Below are 13,268 nucleotides of genomic sequence, written 5' to 3'. Positions count from 1 at the left end.
TGCTTGCTTTACTTGGTGAGCTGAATGAGCCTTTTAGCTCCTGTTAACAGGGACGACATATTTCAGATGATCTTGGTGCAACAGATGAGCACCAGTATAAATACGGAGCTGAAATAAGATCTGCTGGAATTCACACATCCTGTTCTGCGTGGCATGGGCACGGCAAAGCAGCCCTTGCACTGAGTGTCACCCCCCTGGACCACTGTCACAGCACGTACCGCGGGGCTCCTGCCCTCCCATTAGGCAAATATAGAACAACTTCCCTGAGCCAGTCACACTCCCAAGTGCAAAACGCTGGCCTGGTTAAACCAGCAGCTTTCTAGGATCCAGGACTAAAATAAGCTGGATTGTGTTTTAGGAGAAGCCTTTAAAGTTACTTGTTTAACTGGTGTGGTTTTAGTTTCTTTGAACCTGCTGTAGGTGGGGATGCCAGTGACTCGCTGGGGACAGCCTTGCTTTCAGTATCCTCTTTGCTTATTTCCAGGAGCAGCACAAGTAAGGCCATGACACATGAACAGTGATCTTGTTCTCAGAGACAGAAAGGGAGAGGCTGGTTTGGGCGGAGGGATTCCCCTGGCTCCGCTCAACACTCCCTGCAGTTTCACTCCCACATTTTCCACAAGTATTGTTTTCCTGCAATGTAAAGAGAGGCATTAAACAGGAAAAAAAAACCAAACCCAAACCAGGAAATTCAGGTTTCATTTTGACAAGCGCAGTATTGCCAAGGAGTCGATGTGTTTGCAGCTGGACAACCACTGACTTGCATTACATTTGATCAGTCCCCAGGTTCTCCGGAACAATGACTTGGGACTCATTTTTCTATCAGGGTACCCTTTAAAAAGGAAGTGAAACAAAGCCAAACACAGGAGTTTTGCAAGCTGCCATCGAGACCTGTGAGCTCCATGGGAGGTCTACGCACACCAGTGGTCAGTTACATCAATCTAGAGGCATCATGGCTCTGTGAGCACGGATCTCTCTTACATGGTCTCAGGTGAGCTCCCTCAGCTGTATTGCTTAGCAATGCAACCGAGAGCAGATGCTGATGTCAGCTCAGCCTGGACTCAGGTGAGGTGGGGAGGAGTAGGAATACTATCAACAAGTGTGTCAGGCACCAAGGAGGTGCTGTGATCCTGCTGAGCTCAGCATCACACCCAGCGCTCAGAAAGGCTGACTGCGATGGATTGAGTCATACCCTTGGAGCTGAGTGTTGCCACCTGGCTTACACAACTCCTCTCCAAGCTATGCGGTGGGGTAAACTGCAGAGAGGGCTTCTCAGACTTAGCGAGTCAGCAGACTTTAGATATAACGGTAAGATGGAGAAGCACGTGAAGCAAATAGAAAGCTTATCGTTGCCTTTAGATACTGGCAATGCATCTAAATGGGTTTTTTAGGCGCTGTATTAGTGGGTCACACGTGTCGGAGTGTTATACTCTTTAAAACCTTGTTCTTCAGCCTGTGCTGTATCGATGATACACTTTCTGTAAAGACAGAAAATTCCCTGTCTCCCTCTGTCTTCTCTCCCACTGGCTCCCCTATCTATCTCAAGGCCATCCAAAGAGGGACAGAGCACCATGTAGTACTTACCAGTGTTTTCCTCTGGAAGACTCTGTGGTGGCTTGCTTGTGACTCTCCCAAATTCTCACCATTTCACACATTTCAAGATGAATGTCTTCCCCACCTGGTTAGACTCATACTCAGTTTACATTGGGACAACTGAATAAAACCAAATCAATTCTCAAGGATGAGAACAAGTGGTTTAGACGAAGTTCCTATGACCTCTTTCCTGAAAACCCCAGTGGGCTTCAGGGTTAGGACTTGCCTACAGCTATTGTCATTCCTCACTTCCAAGTGTCTCAAAGATAGAATCCTTAAAAATGAAGCACATACACTTAGTCACCCTCTGTGAAAAGTTTAGTTTACTTGCCCTGCCTGGTATCACACAAGCACAGACAGGATTCAGTTACCCAGGACAATGCTCAGTTCTCTGAGCCATGAAGTTGTCCTCTCCCTCTCCTGCAGTCTCCTGTCTCCTTGTGCATCTCCCAGCTTTTCCAACAAGGTAAACGTTCCATTAGCACACAACCCAGATTCACTCCAGGGAAGTGGAGTGAATTCACTCACAGCATTGAATTATCTCACTAAAGGCTGCCCACAAGATTCCTACATTAAAGCTATATAAGTAAGTCTAACCCCAGCATGTCCCAGTGCCTGGTCTGCAACCTTTTGCATGTATCCTACTAACTGCATTTGTCTTCTGGATTACTTTTGTCTAGAAATTCACATGCACCATCCACATTCTGCAGTTACTGTTTCTAGCTCAGGTATATGGGCCTAAGTAATCAACAATTATATTCATTAATAACTAAGGGACTGGCACTTTCCTGTCTTAGCAGAAGAAGGTTTCATTTCATTAAGTGAAAATTTCATGAAAGAGCTCATTCAGACCTTCTCTTTATACATGTACAGGGGGAAGAGATTCCTGTGTCCACCAGCTGAGGAATGATGAGCTGTGTGATGAACATGCCTCCTGGCTCTTCCTTCAAACTGAAAACCTGTCCAGGCTTGCTGGAATCATCACCTTTAGGGAGCAGAGATTCTCAACACCACACAGGAACAGTCTGGCTATCAGTGTGGTATTGCTAAGAGACTGCAGCCATCACGACCATCTCCAGCACAACTTGCAGTTGTAAGTTACAGTCAGCAACACACTGGAGGTCCTGCATTTCAGGTCCCTGTTTCAACCCAAGTGCATGGAGTTTTTAATTACTCCTGTAGGCTGGCAGGAGTTTCAGGGCCACAAACCTGTTTGTCAAGTTGACTGATGAACACATTTGTTTCTGAACATTCCAGTGTCAACGTTAGTCACTGTGTGAAGAGTTTGTAATAATGGAAGGATCAGGAAACACCCAAGGGCATTCCCAACTCAAAATATGAAACACATTCTTGATGCACTTTCCATTTGCTATCACTTTTATCACTTTCCCCACTTTGAAACTGACTGAGAGCTGCTTCCAGGAGACGCTCATGACCCCAGCAGATGATGTGCTTCATCCTGGTGAACACCAAAGACAAAACCATGGTCATTTCTGGAAACTAATGTCTTCCTTCTTCAAAGGCAGAAATCAGTTAATTCTATTTATTCCTTGGTTTTCAGGGGTATCTCACTTCCCTCTTAATTTCACGTACAACTTCCTTTTTCCTATCTTCTGCTAAGTACCAGTATTGTGCCATTTTCAAGCTCACATGGATGAAACATCCTTTTAGATGACTTGTTTCATTAGTATGAGCAACCTTGGAGATGGATGTTTATGATACAATTATGACTAGGCGTTCAGTTGCTTGAATCTTAAAGGAAGAATTCTTTAAAGAAGACTTTAATATGAAGTGTGCCTATTAAAACTGGTGATGCTACTAATAATCTGAGGCTGAGTTTTTGCACATTTAATTACCATAAAATGATATTATCAACTAGGACGCCAGTGAGAAAAACCAAACCATACCTTTGAGCAAACTCAGGCTTTTTACTCCATTTTCTTGAATCATGAATGCTGTAAACAAGTACCATTTCCGCATCATTCTCTTCAATGACTCTATCTACTTTTATAGGGTTTCTATAAATTATGAAAGAGTCATCCATTGCATATGCCACCAACCAGCAATTGAAGATGTCTGCAGTTCTGGAGCCCATATGCACAGTTTGATCTAATTTACCAAATACCTCAGTGATGCTTAAATCACTCACATAGCTGACTGTGAATCTCCTTTTGGAGTATAAATAAACACTTTATCCCACCCCTCTATCTGACACTGAAGCTTTGCTGACAGCTCTCTTAAAAATGACATTATAGGTGATGTGTTCCTGCTTTTTGCTGGTCTAGTGAAGTCCTCTTAAAAGAGCTAGGAGCAAAATACCAGACAAATCAAATTCCCAGGGCTTTCACACAGATCCTGTTTTCTACCCAAGAGACTATACTTCAGCAGTGATCCTGCTGTGATCTTCTGTAGATGTGTTTGGGAGACGGTTTAGTGCTAGACTTGGCAGCTCTGGGTTAGTGGTTGGAGTTGATCTTTTCCACCCTTAGGTCTTTTCCAATCAAAATGGAATATTTTGATTGGAATTCCAACATAACTCCATTCCCAAGGTGATGTAAAGTTGGGCTAATAATTGCGAACCACGGGGAAAAAAAAACGCTATTGCTCATGTAGTGGGGTACGAAATTCAACCAGCTGTTCTGAAAGACTTGGATGTATTCTGTCTCCTCCATCAGTCTTCATTTAAGACTAAGATCTTCAAAGTATCGCTATTTTGTATTAAGAAGACATCTAGTACTTAAGCCCTCCTTCAGGCAGACTTGTTCCTGGCTGTCTTCCAAATGGGTGTCCCTTGTTACTGGGCACTATTTTCTTTCCCTTGCCATCAGTGAGCTCTCCTTGGGCAGTAGACCAGATGGTGACTCCTTATTTCTGTTCCTTATAATGCAGCTTCATCAAGCTACAGGACATGCAAGAAGGAACATCTTTCCTTTTACTTGTTTGTTTCTGCCAGTTTGGAATATAACAGTGCTTAATCCTGTTATTTTAATAACAGGATTTTTCCCCTACAAGCCATGTAAGCCACTTTTCTGAAGGAAAGGACAAGTGCCACTGTGCTGTGATGGCACTGACAAAAGCGAGACAGGAGTTTTGTTATGGATCACAACTTCTCTGTGCTACCTGGAACAAGACTTTTCACACTTTGTGTCACTCTGGAGTCATACAAAATGTGTAAGTGGTTTTCCAGCCACACCAGAGAGACCATATGGGAACAAAAAGCATCAGGGAAACAAAATCTCACTGCATACAATATTACAATTCCAGTGTTGGGTGTGCATACAATGGAAGCTGGTGAGATACGCCTGTGAGAATCCAGGACTGTCCTTCTCAATGGGGTATGCTAACACAGCCCCTGTCTAAATACATATGTATTAAAGTAAACCATATGTTCTAGAAAGAGCTATTCCCAGATTCCCTACAACAAGATTTTATGAATAATCCATTATAAAGGCTGGAAAACAGAAGAAACTTACTTAATTGTACAGAGCAGATCACACCTATTGTGAATACTGAACTATGAATTTCTATATAACCATATGTGCTCACAAGTAAATCCCTTTCTGAAACTTAGGGAGCTATCTACAAGACAGATCTGACGCATTAGTGAGAAGAAGGCGAGGATAGCTCCTTCCTAAGTAAACACCTGGCTTAAACCAGTGAACTGCCCTCACAGGAAATGAAAACAGCACTGACCACAGTGCAGAAGTAGCACAGAGCACAAGCTGAGCTGAGCCTTTGTGAGGGGCTCGATCACAAGGGTGGGTTTAAGTCAGCATTACATCAGAATGGACGGTGCAGGGGCATTTGCCTGTGCTTTAACAGCCAGCAAACCCCAGGACCTCTGTATGGTTTTGCAATGTCTGTTTGTATTTCCAGGACTGAAATCCTTACAACAACTTGGGAATATCCCAACAGGAGAAGAGCAGAACCTGACCATATGTGTTGAGAAGTGGAAGACACTTCATGGCTTTAGGATGCTGTCACTTACTAAAAGCTTGCATTGAAGCTGGTGACTGTTTGTGTTTGGTTGAAGCACACAATTAGATCTGTAAATTTAGCTTCGCTGTTACAAACAGCTGGAAGATGCTATTATTATACCATCCTCAGGGGAATATGGTTTCATTTCTATCTACTTCATATGGAATTCCCATGAAAAAGAGTGGAAGTCAGGACAGCTTACAGGAATTTTTATCTATAAATCTTCTCCTTTACAACTGCAAACACACCATGTTTGATCCCCACAGGATCTGGGCTTTTTCTGACCTTTAACATTGCTTCACCTGTGCTATTGCTCTAACTTATGACATAATTAAAGCAAGTCTATTCACTCAGCCCTGCAGAACATCTGAAATACACATCTTCATCACAACTCTTCATTCTGATACTTCTGCTCTGGTGCTTTTTACTACCTTCAAGCCAAGCACCTTTTTATGACCTTTTACTCATCCTCAGCTTGTAGTTCCTCACGCAGTTAAAGTGACACATGCCTTTTTTTAGCACATAAAAACATTCTAGGAACTACAGAAGTGTTTGTCGCCTCTGTTGGTCTGATTGTTTGCATCTGTTCCTTGGTTGAAATTACCATGGAATTCCATTATCCTACGGCTGCTGATAATGTTTATATTTCTTAGCTAATCTCTGCCTTGACTGTGAGTTATTCCCACTGCTCCTTCCTGACAAGCACACTCCTTAGCTTTGCTTTGCAAGCTTGAAGGGAACATCCTTTTTAATAATCTTTTGCTTCTCAAAAGAGTGCTTGTGATAAATGTGTTTGTGCTTCTACTAAATATTTAATGAAGCTGAAAGGATGCTGCCATTTCAATAAGAGGTGGGATAACTTCACTTAGTGCTCTCTCACACATGCTCTGCACTATTTCAGGTAAAACACCACACTGGAAAAAAAAAACAATAAAGCAGATAAATCTCGGTAATATTAATGCAATTCTTTCCCCCATGTCTATCTATCCACATAGAATTTATGTCTGAGAGGAATGTGACTATAATATTTTCCATTAAATTATCATGCTGCATCTTTCTTGGCAGAGACTGTGATAAGGTGAAACAACTCAGTTGCTTGTTTGACAGATTATTACAGTAATAACGGAAAGGAGGAAAAAATCTTACTCATGATTTTAGTACTGGGATGGGGGGGGGGGGGGGGAGAAGTTTTAATCCCTTTTGCTTTGGCAGGTTGCAAACAGGACACCAGATGGATATATTTAATAAATAAACACTGTAGTCTCCGATCTACCTACAGCCAAGTCCTTACTCAGCCTCCTCTTACTGAAATCACTTGGAGTCCAGTCAAGTGCAGATAAAGAGCTTGTTTCATTTTTTGATCCAACCTGAGTATTGCTGCATCTAAACCAGGTTAGGAACCCGATGCTGGGGTGAGGTGGGAGTGTGAAAGCACCACTAAGCCTTGCTTTTGTACTTCTCCTCCAGGCTCTATCTGTCTTGCAGTCAAGTCAAGCTACAACAATCTGTTATCTCTATTTACACTTGCCTTTTGAAAACTCAGAGAAGCTGTTCGAGCATCTGGGTATCCCTGGGCTGCTGCTGTACTCTTGACATGCTGGTTTTCCCCTAGGAATCTCTTTCTTTCCCAGAGCTGCCTGGAATAGCCATGTGGGGATACCCTCTAAACAAGGTAAAATCTCTGGTGGTACAGATGCTTGACAGCAAACATATGCTGATACAAGGTGGGTTGATTATGGATCTCAGATGTAGACATCCTAATCCATTCGACACAGTCCAGTACAACTGCCCAGCAAAGAACAGTTGTAGCTGTTGGATCCGATCCCCCTCTGAAGTCACAGAGCAGGAGGCACCTTGTTGAAGTAAACAGAATTGCACAAGCATTCAACCGACACAGACATCACTCAGACTCGGGCTCCCGTAGTCCAATCATGTGGAATTAATAATGAATATTGTTGTGTTTGGAATCAAACGCTCCAGAGAGATCTTCTGGCACAGGTTCCTGGTCAGCAAAACCTGAATTCTGGAATCACTCGTGTAAACCCCTGGGCGAAGTGAGCAAAGCACGTAAAAGAAAGTAAGCACCACCCAGGGCTGCAGATTGACTGCAGCAGATGAGGGAGGATCAGACAGCTGATAATACACCCTGGTGTGCTTCAGTGCCTTCACTGCTACAGCCACAAAAATAGAAGCAGCAGCACTACAAAATCGCACCCTTTAGTTGAATATCCCATTTTAGAGGGATACCAGAACTCCATCAAGAGTTACTGTGTACACGTAAACATCTATTACTGCTATCATGGCATAGTGCCTAAGCTACTTTACACTTCAGGTTATATAGGTTATTCTTCACTATTTTTTCTGTGTGTGGTCTTGCAGATATCCTTCAGCAAGGACTGCTCCATCACGCACTACATCCTTCTTTGAAGTGGCATACAGACCATCAAATATTAGTGTCATTTCAACACTGTCAGCTTAACAGACATAACAATTAGCCCAACGGTGCCGCTGCTGGTGTGATAAAAGGAAACGACAGCTTGAAGATGGACGTAGCACAAAATATTGAAGTATCCTGAGCAGCTGGGGCCAACAGGGTGTTCCATAGGTTGGTCTAAAAATAAGAACAACAAAAAGAGGTTTTGTGGTGGTGGGTTTTTTTTTCATGTCAAAGAACATGTTTAAGGGAATACTTTATTGAGACATGTTCTCACTGCATCTCAGTCTAGTACACTGGCCACTGGTTGGGCCTCATGGTGCTTCTGTACACAGGTTGTACCCTCCCATTTCATGTGACACCAATCTGCTGCTTCAGGCGTTTGCCCTAATTGAGTCCCTAAGACTTCCACCCTCCTTCATACCATAAAAGCTCCCGCTTTTTATTCCACAGGACATTCTGAGTGACTAATTTCCTGTAATTCATTGCACACTTAGAAAACCTGTCTGGCTAATGAAGCCACCTGTCTGATCACTGACAATCAATGGAGTAACTTGCTTAAAAACGCATTAGATCTTAAAGACAGCAGAGTCTCTGAGCACACTTAATGCTGTCAGCTCTGTGAGTACTAACAGACTTTAATTACTTTGACCAGCTTTTCCATGCACACACCTGCCCACGGGCCCATCGCAGCGCTAGAACCCCAGCCCCTGCCTGAGCTATGCCACGGGGGTGCTGGTCTCCAGCTGTGCTACAGCCATGTCTGTGTGGCTATGCTCTGGCTATGCTCTTCGATCGGAGCCCAGCCCTGCCACCATCAATCACAGCCTGCATCTGTTTACTGCCATCAGACCTGACCCAGGTGGACCCTGGTGCAGGTTGGCTTCACCCTGACGTGCAGGTTGGCTGCCTGGCCTCACCTCAGACCTGCCGGATGACCCCGGCTCCAGGCTGACCCCAGCTGCCACCCTGGCCTTGCCCTGCCTGCGTGCTGTACAGCATGGCATGGACCAGCAAAGACACCAAGAAGGCAGGGCCCAGCTCTACAGCACGCAGGAAGTGCTTTTTGCCAGACCCTAAATGTGGCTATCTGTGCAACAGCCAGGAGCAAACTAATCATTCTTGTTATATACATTAAATAAGTAATGATTTCCAATCTAATCAGCTAATTATACTAAATCAAAATGAACTAAGCATCTGGAATTGGTACTTTTACTTCTCTTCAACCAGAACTCTGTAAGACTGTATGTAGCTAACTTAGCACAGACATTCTTTCAAATACAATGGATATATAAGCTTATGAAATCATTCAGCCATAAGCTTGATTATAAATAGGAATACTTTAACAAAGAAGAGGCAGATCTTTCCTGTTACCTGTTGCACCATCCAGGGGATTATGCCTTCTACATTTCAGAAGTCTCTTCAGATCACCACTGAAGCTTCCTGAACTCGTCATGTCTATGGACAAGTAGTAACCAGCAGGCAGTCTTTCCTCCCGCAATACACCAACTGATTCACTGGGTGTTCTACCAGGTCTCTTCCACAGCCAGCTGACTAGGACTTTCTTAGAGATAAAAATACAGAGCTGACTAGAGACTCCCTCTTTTCCTTTCAGCAACAGATGATTACCTTTCTGCAGAAGTAACCTTGCTGGACATTGGTGACCCACTGGGCTTGCACCAGGTGAAATAGAGTCTCTTAGGTGGCACTGTAATACAGAATGTCACAAGCTGAGAAAGTTGGGGCTGTTCAGCCTGGAGAAGAGAAGGCTGCGTGGAGACCTCATAGCAGCCTTCCAGTATCTGAAGGGGGCCTATAGGGATGCTGGGGAGGGACTCTTCATTAGGGACTGTAGGGACAGGACAAGGGGTAATGGGTTAAAACTGAAACAGGGGAAGTTTAGATTGGATATAAGGAAGAAGTTCTTTATTGTAAGAGTGGTGAGGCACTGGAATGGTTGCCCAGGGAGGTTGTGAATGCTCCATCCCTGGCGGTGTTCAAGACCAGGCTGGACAGAGCCTTGGGTGCCATGGTTTAGTGTGAGGTGTCCCTGCCCATGGCAAGGGGGAACTGGATGATCTTAAGGTCCTTTCCAACCCTAACTATTCTGTGATTCTATGATTCTAAGCAATCCATTGATCTTAGATGCATAAAGTCACTTGCCAATCTTTACCAACAAATAAACCTTTGTTCTACCACTGGAATTAAACTTACTGCAGAAGCTGGGGCAAAGCATGCAGGGGCAGAACAGTGCAAAGCTGGTTGTGTGCTCCTGCTTTGCCCCGGCCTCCTGTCGAATGGTGGGGCTGGAGGAAGGAATGGGCACTGGCTCTGAAACTGCTGCTGGCAAGTTGTTACCAGCTAAACCATACTCCAAAAGCAGATTCTCTTTTGACTACTTAACCCCCACAGTGACTACTGTAGGTCTCCTTGGTTAGAAAAATCCCACAGGCAAAATGAAGTAAGAGTTACTTCAACAATACACGCATGTGGCTGAGAAGCAACAACAATTGCCCAGCAGCTGAAACAGTTCTCTACCCACGTGTCCAACCACTCAGAGGAAAACAAGGCAAGAACACTGGTTGCAAAATGTGATTTGTAGTTTTATTTGGTCTTAAAATGGTTTGGCTCTTCATCCAGCACTTCTAAGAACTGTCTGCATTAGGAAAGATAAATTGCTGAGATGGATTACCTTCAACTAGTGCTGTACTTGAGCTCCCTTGAGCTATAAGCTCCTATGAGCACTTGAGGCTTGGGATTTTGGGGGCAGAGCTAACACAACAGAGTAGTCTGGGGCTGACATAAATTTGTCTTTTCCTTGCACATAAGGAATGTAAAGACTTTGAACTTCTACCTTGTTCTCTGTTTACTTTGTTTTCTATAGGAAGTACTGACTGAGCCAGGAAGATGTCATGCCTCTTGCTTTTGTTCTTTAAGGGCAAGACTATCCTCTGCCTAAATATTAAAGAGAAACCTGCAAAACAAGAATTGCAAGCTTCATTAAGACACAACGAGCCAAAATAGTTCTTGAGGTAAGTACACAAACCAAATGCTGTTAGAAGATACTGTTATTATCTGCTGGGGGAAAAAATTCACCCATTGTAATGAAACCAGGCTAAAAATATCCTGTAGGAACAGTGGGGCTGCATTTGAGGCGGTACTCTCAGAGAGGATGAGGAACTGATTTGTCACCAGCAGTAACACTCCTTGAGCAATGCGTTTTCACTCACGGTTGCACTTCGCTTCCATTGCAGCCAAGGCAGAGGCCAGGATAAGGTCTGAAGTTCCGACTGTCGTGGTTTAAGCCCACCTCGTAACTCAGCATCACACAGCCGCTCGCTCGCTCCCCCCTTCTCCCAGAGGGGTGGGGAGGAGAACTGAACGGATTCCTTCAAGCAGATGCAACAGGTTTGATTTGCTCAGGGTGATTCATTGGCTGTATCCGTCACAAAGCTCCGTAAGTCTACAGATTGCCACCAAGATTAGGCCTGCAGTTTCCCAGCTGCAAGGACAGTGCAAGCAGAACACAAGGAGGGGTCAGAAAAGTTGTATTGCAGTTGTTCTGTCGGTCTGAAATTCCCGAGTCCTGTTACAAGGACTCATGCAGAAGCAGGTTCGAGTACTTGCAAAAAAAGTAAAGATTTGATGAAAAAATGGAGAGCTGATTTGCTCTCTGCAGTCTGCCTTACTGACACGGATCTGTTGTTTGGTTGGGGTTTTTTAATGCAGAGTAGGCATACTCATGATTTAGAAGCTCTGTGCACTCCCTTAGCTACACACATTATTTCTCTTCCTTTATCACCTGAATAAGAGAGCAGTAATTAAAACTAAACCCATGACTACTTGTGAACAGCACTGTAACGTATCCAAGGCAACCAAAAGCCATGAAAACTGTTCTGGACTATGACAGCAGAGATGAAAAGAGTAATTAACGCAAAGAAATGTTATGATGAGTTCAAAGCTTGTTGGCAATGTTGACGCTTTCACACCACTGTTAAACAAAGACCAGAAGGAGAGCTAGCAACAGATGTCCTGAGACGCTGTCGTCTGACACTCCCGGACAGGCCTGAAGGGCTCGTCCCTGTTTCAGCCCCTGGTGCTGATACAACCCACCTGGTTTAGATCTGTAGGAAACAGAGCACGTTGTGAAACACAACAGCCCACAAACACAAATACAGCCGACTCCAGTCCATCTTAAACAAACTGCACTGACCACGCAGGAAAAGACATCCGCTGTTACTCATACACTAATAAAAGCAAGCTAATGACAGTGCTATAACACTGGATTTACAGCTTGAGGAAAGGTCAACCCAGCGTCTCCACGCTGACATTTTACTCCCAGTCCCAGGGCCTGCTGGGGGCTCTTTTTCTCTTGGGAAGGACATTCCAACACCGTGTTTAAACGGGGGGTGTTAAACCAACCCATGACGAACAGAGTGACCGTGGTGGGCATTGCCCGTGCACTGTACTGCCAGGGCCTGTCGCACAGGAGGGTGCTTGTGCAACACTTTGTCCCTCATTCATTTACCGAGTTCCTAGGCAAAACGGGCAGGGTTTATGTAGGAATCCTCACGGCTGCGTGAGGCATTTACCTCACTCCACAAAGCGGCAGCATTGTTTGTAACTTATCTAAGCCATTCGAAGAGTGAATTTTGTGCAACAATTCCACTGAAAACAAACCCAAGCCACCACGAAAAACGTTTTCTTTCAGGCGTCTTTTGGCTGCAGCACGCAACGTGTCAGGAGCCGTGTTCAGAGGCGTCCGCACTCACAGGGCTCCGGTCACAACCGGGGGCTGTGTCGCGACAGCCCCCGCTGTCCACCATTTCCTGCGCTGCGGCGGCGGGAGCCCGGCCCGCCCGTCAAGATGGCCGCCGCGGGCGGGGCGCAGCCGGCGGCACCCGGGCCGGGGATGTCCCGGCGGCAGAGGAGCCGCACGCCGAGTCGGCGGCGGGTGCGGGCCGGCGGCTGCTCGGGGGCTCGGCACTGCCACCCGGGCGTGCGGAGACGAGCGGGTTACTGAGCAGCAAAACGGGAGCCCGCGGTGGCGGCAGCGGGCAGTGCAGGGCAGTGCAGTGCAGGACGGGACGCCGGGAAGCCGGGAAGCCTCGGTTCTGCGTGGGGCCCCGCGCGTCCCATCCCCGGCGGGACTCCGGCGTGGGGGCCCAGGCAGGAGGAGCGCGGGTTCAGTCCTGCCCTTCCCCCGCCGCGCCGCGGGGCAGCCCGAGCTCCCCTCCCGGGTGAGCCGGCGGGCGGGCGAGGG

The sequence above is a fragment of the Pezoporus wallicus genome, unplaced genomic scaffold (assembly GCF_028554395.1).
Source record: "Pezoporus wallicus isolate ANWC-B61680 ecotype Strahan unplaced genomic scaffold, APGP_CSIRO_Pwel_v1 contig_5935, whole genome shotgun sequence".
NCBI lineage: Eukaryota > Metazoa > Chordata > Aves > Psittaciformes > Psittacidae > Pezoporus > Pezoporus wallicus.
Note: the sequence above shows the minus strand (reverse complement) of the source record.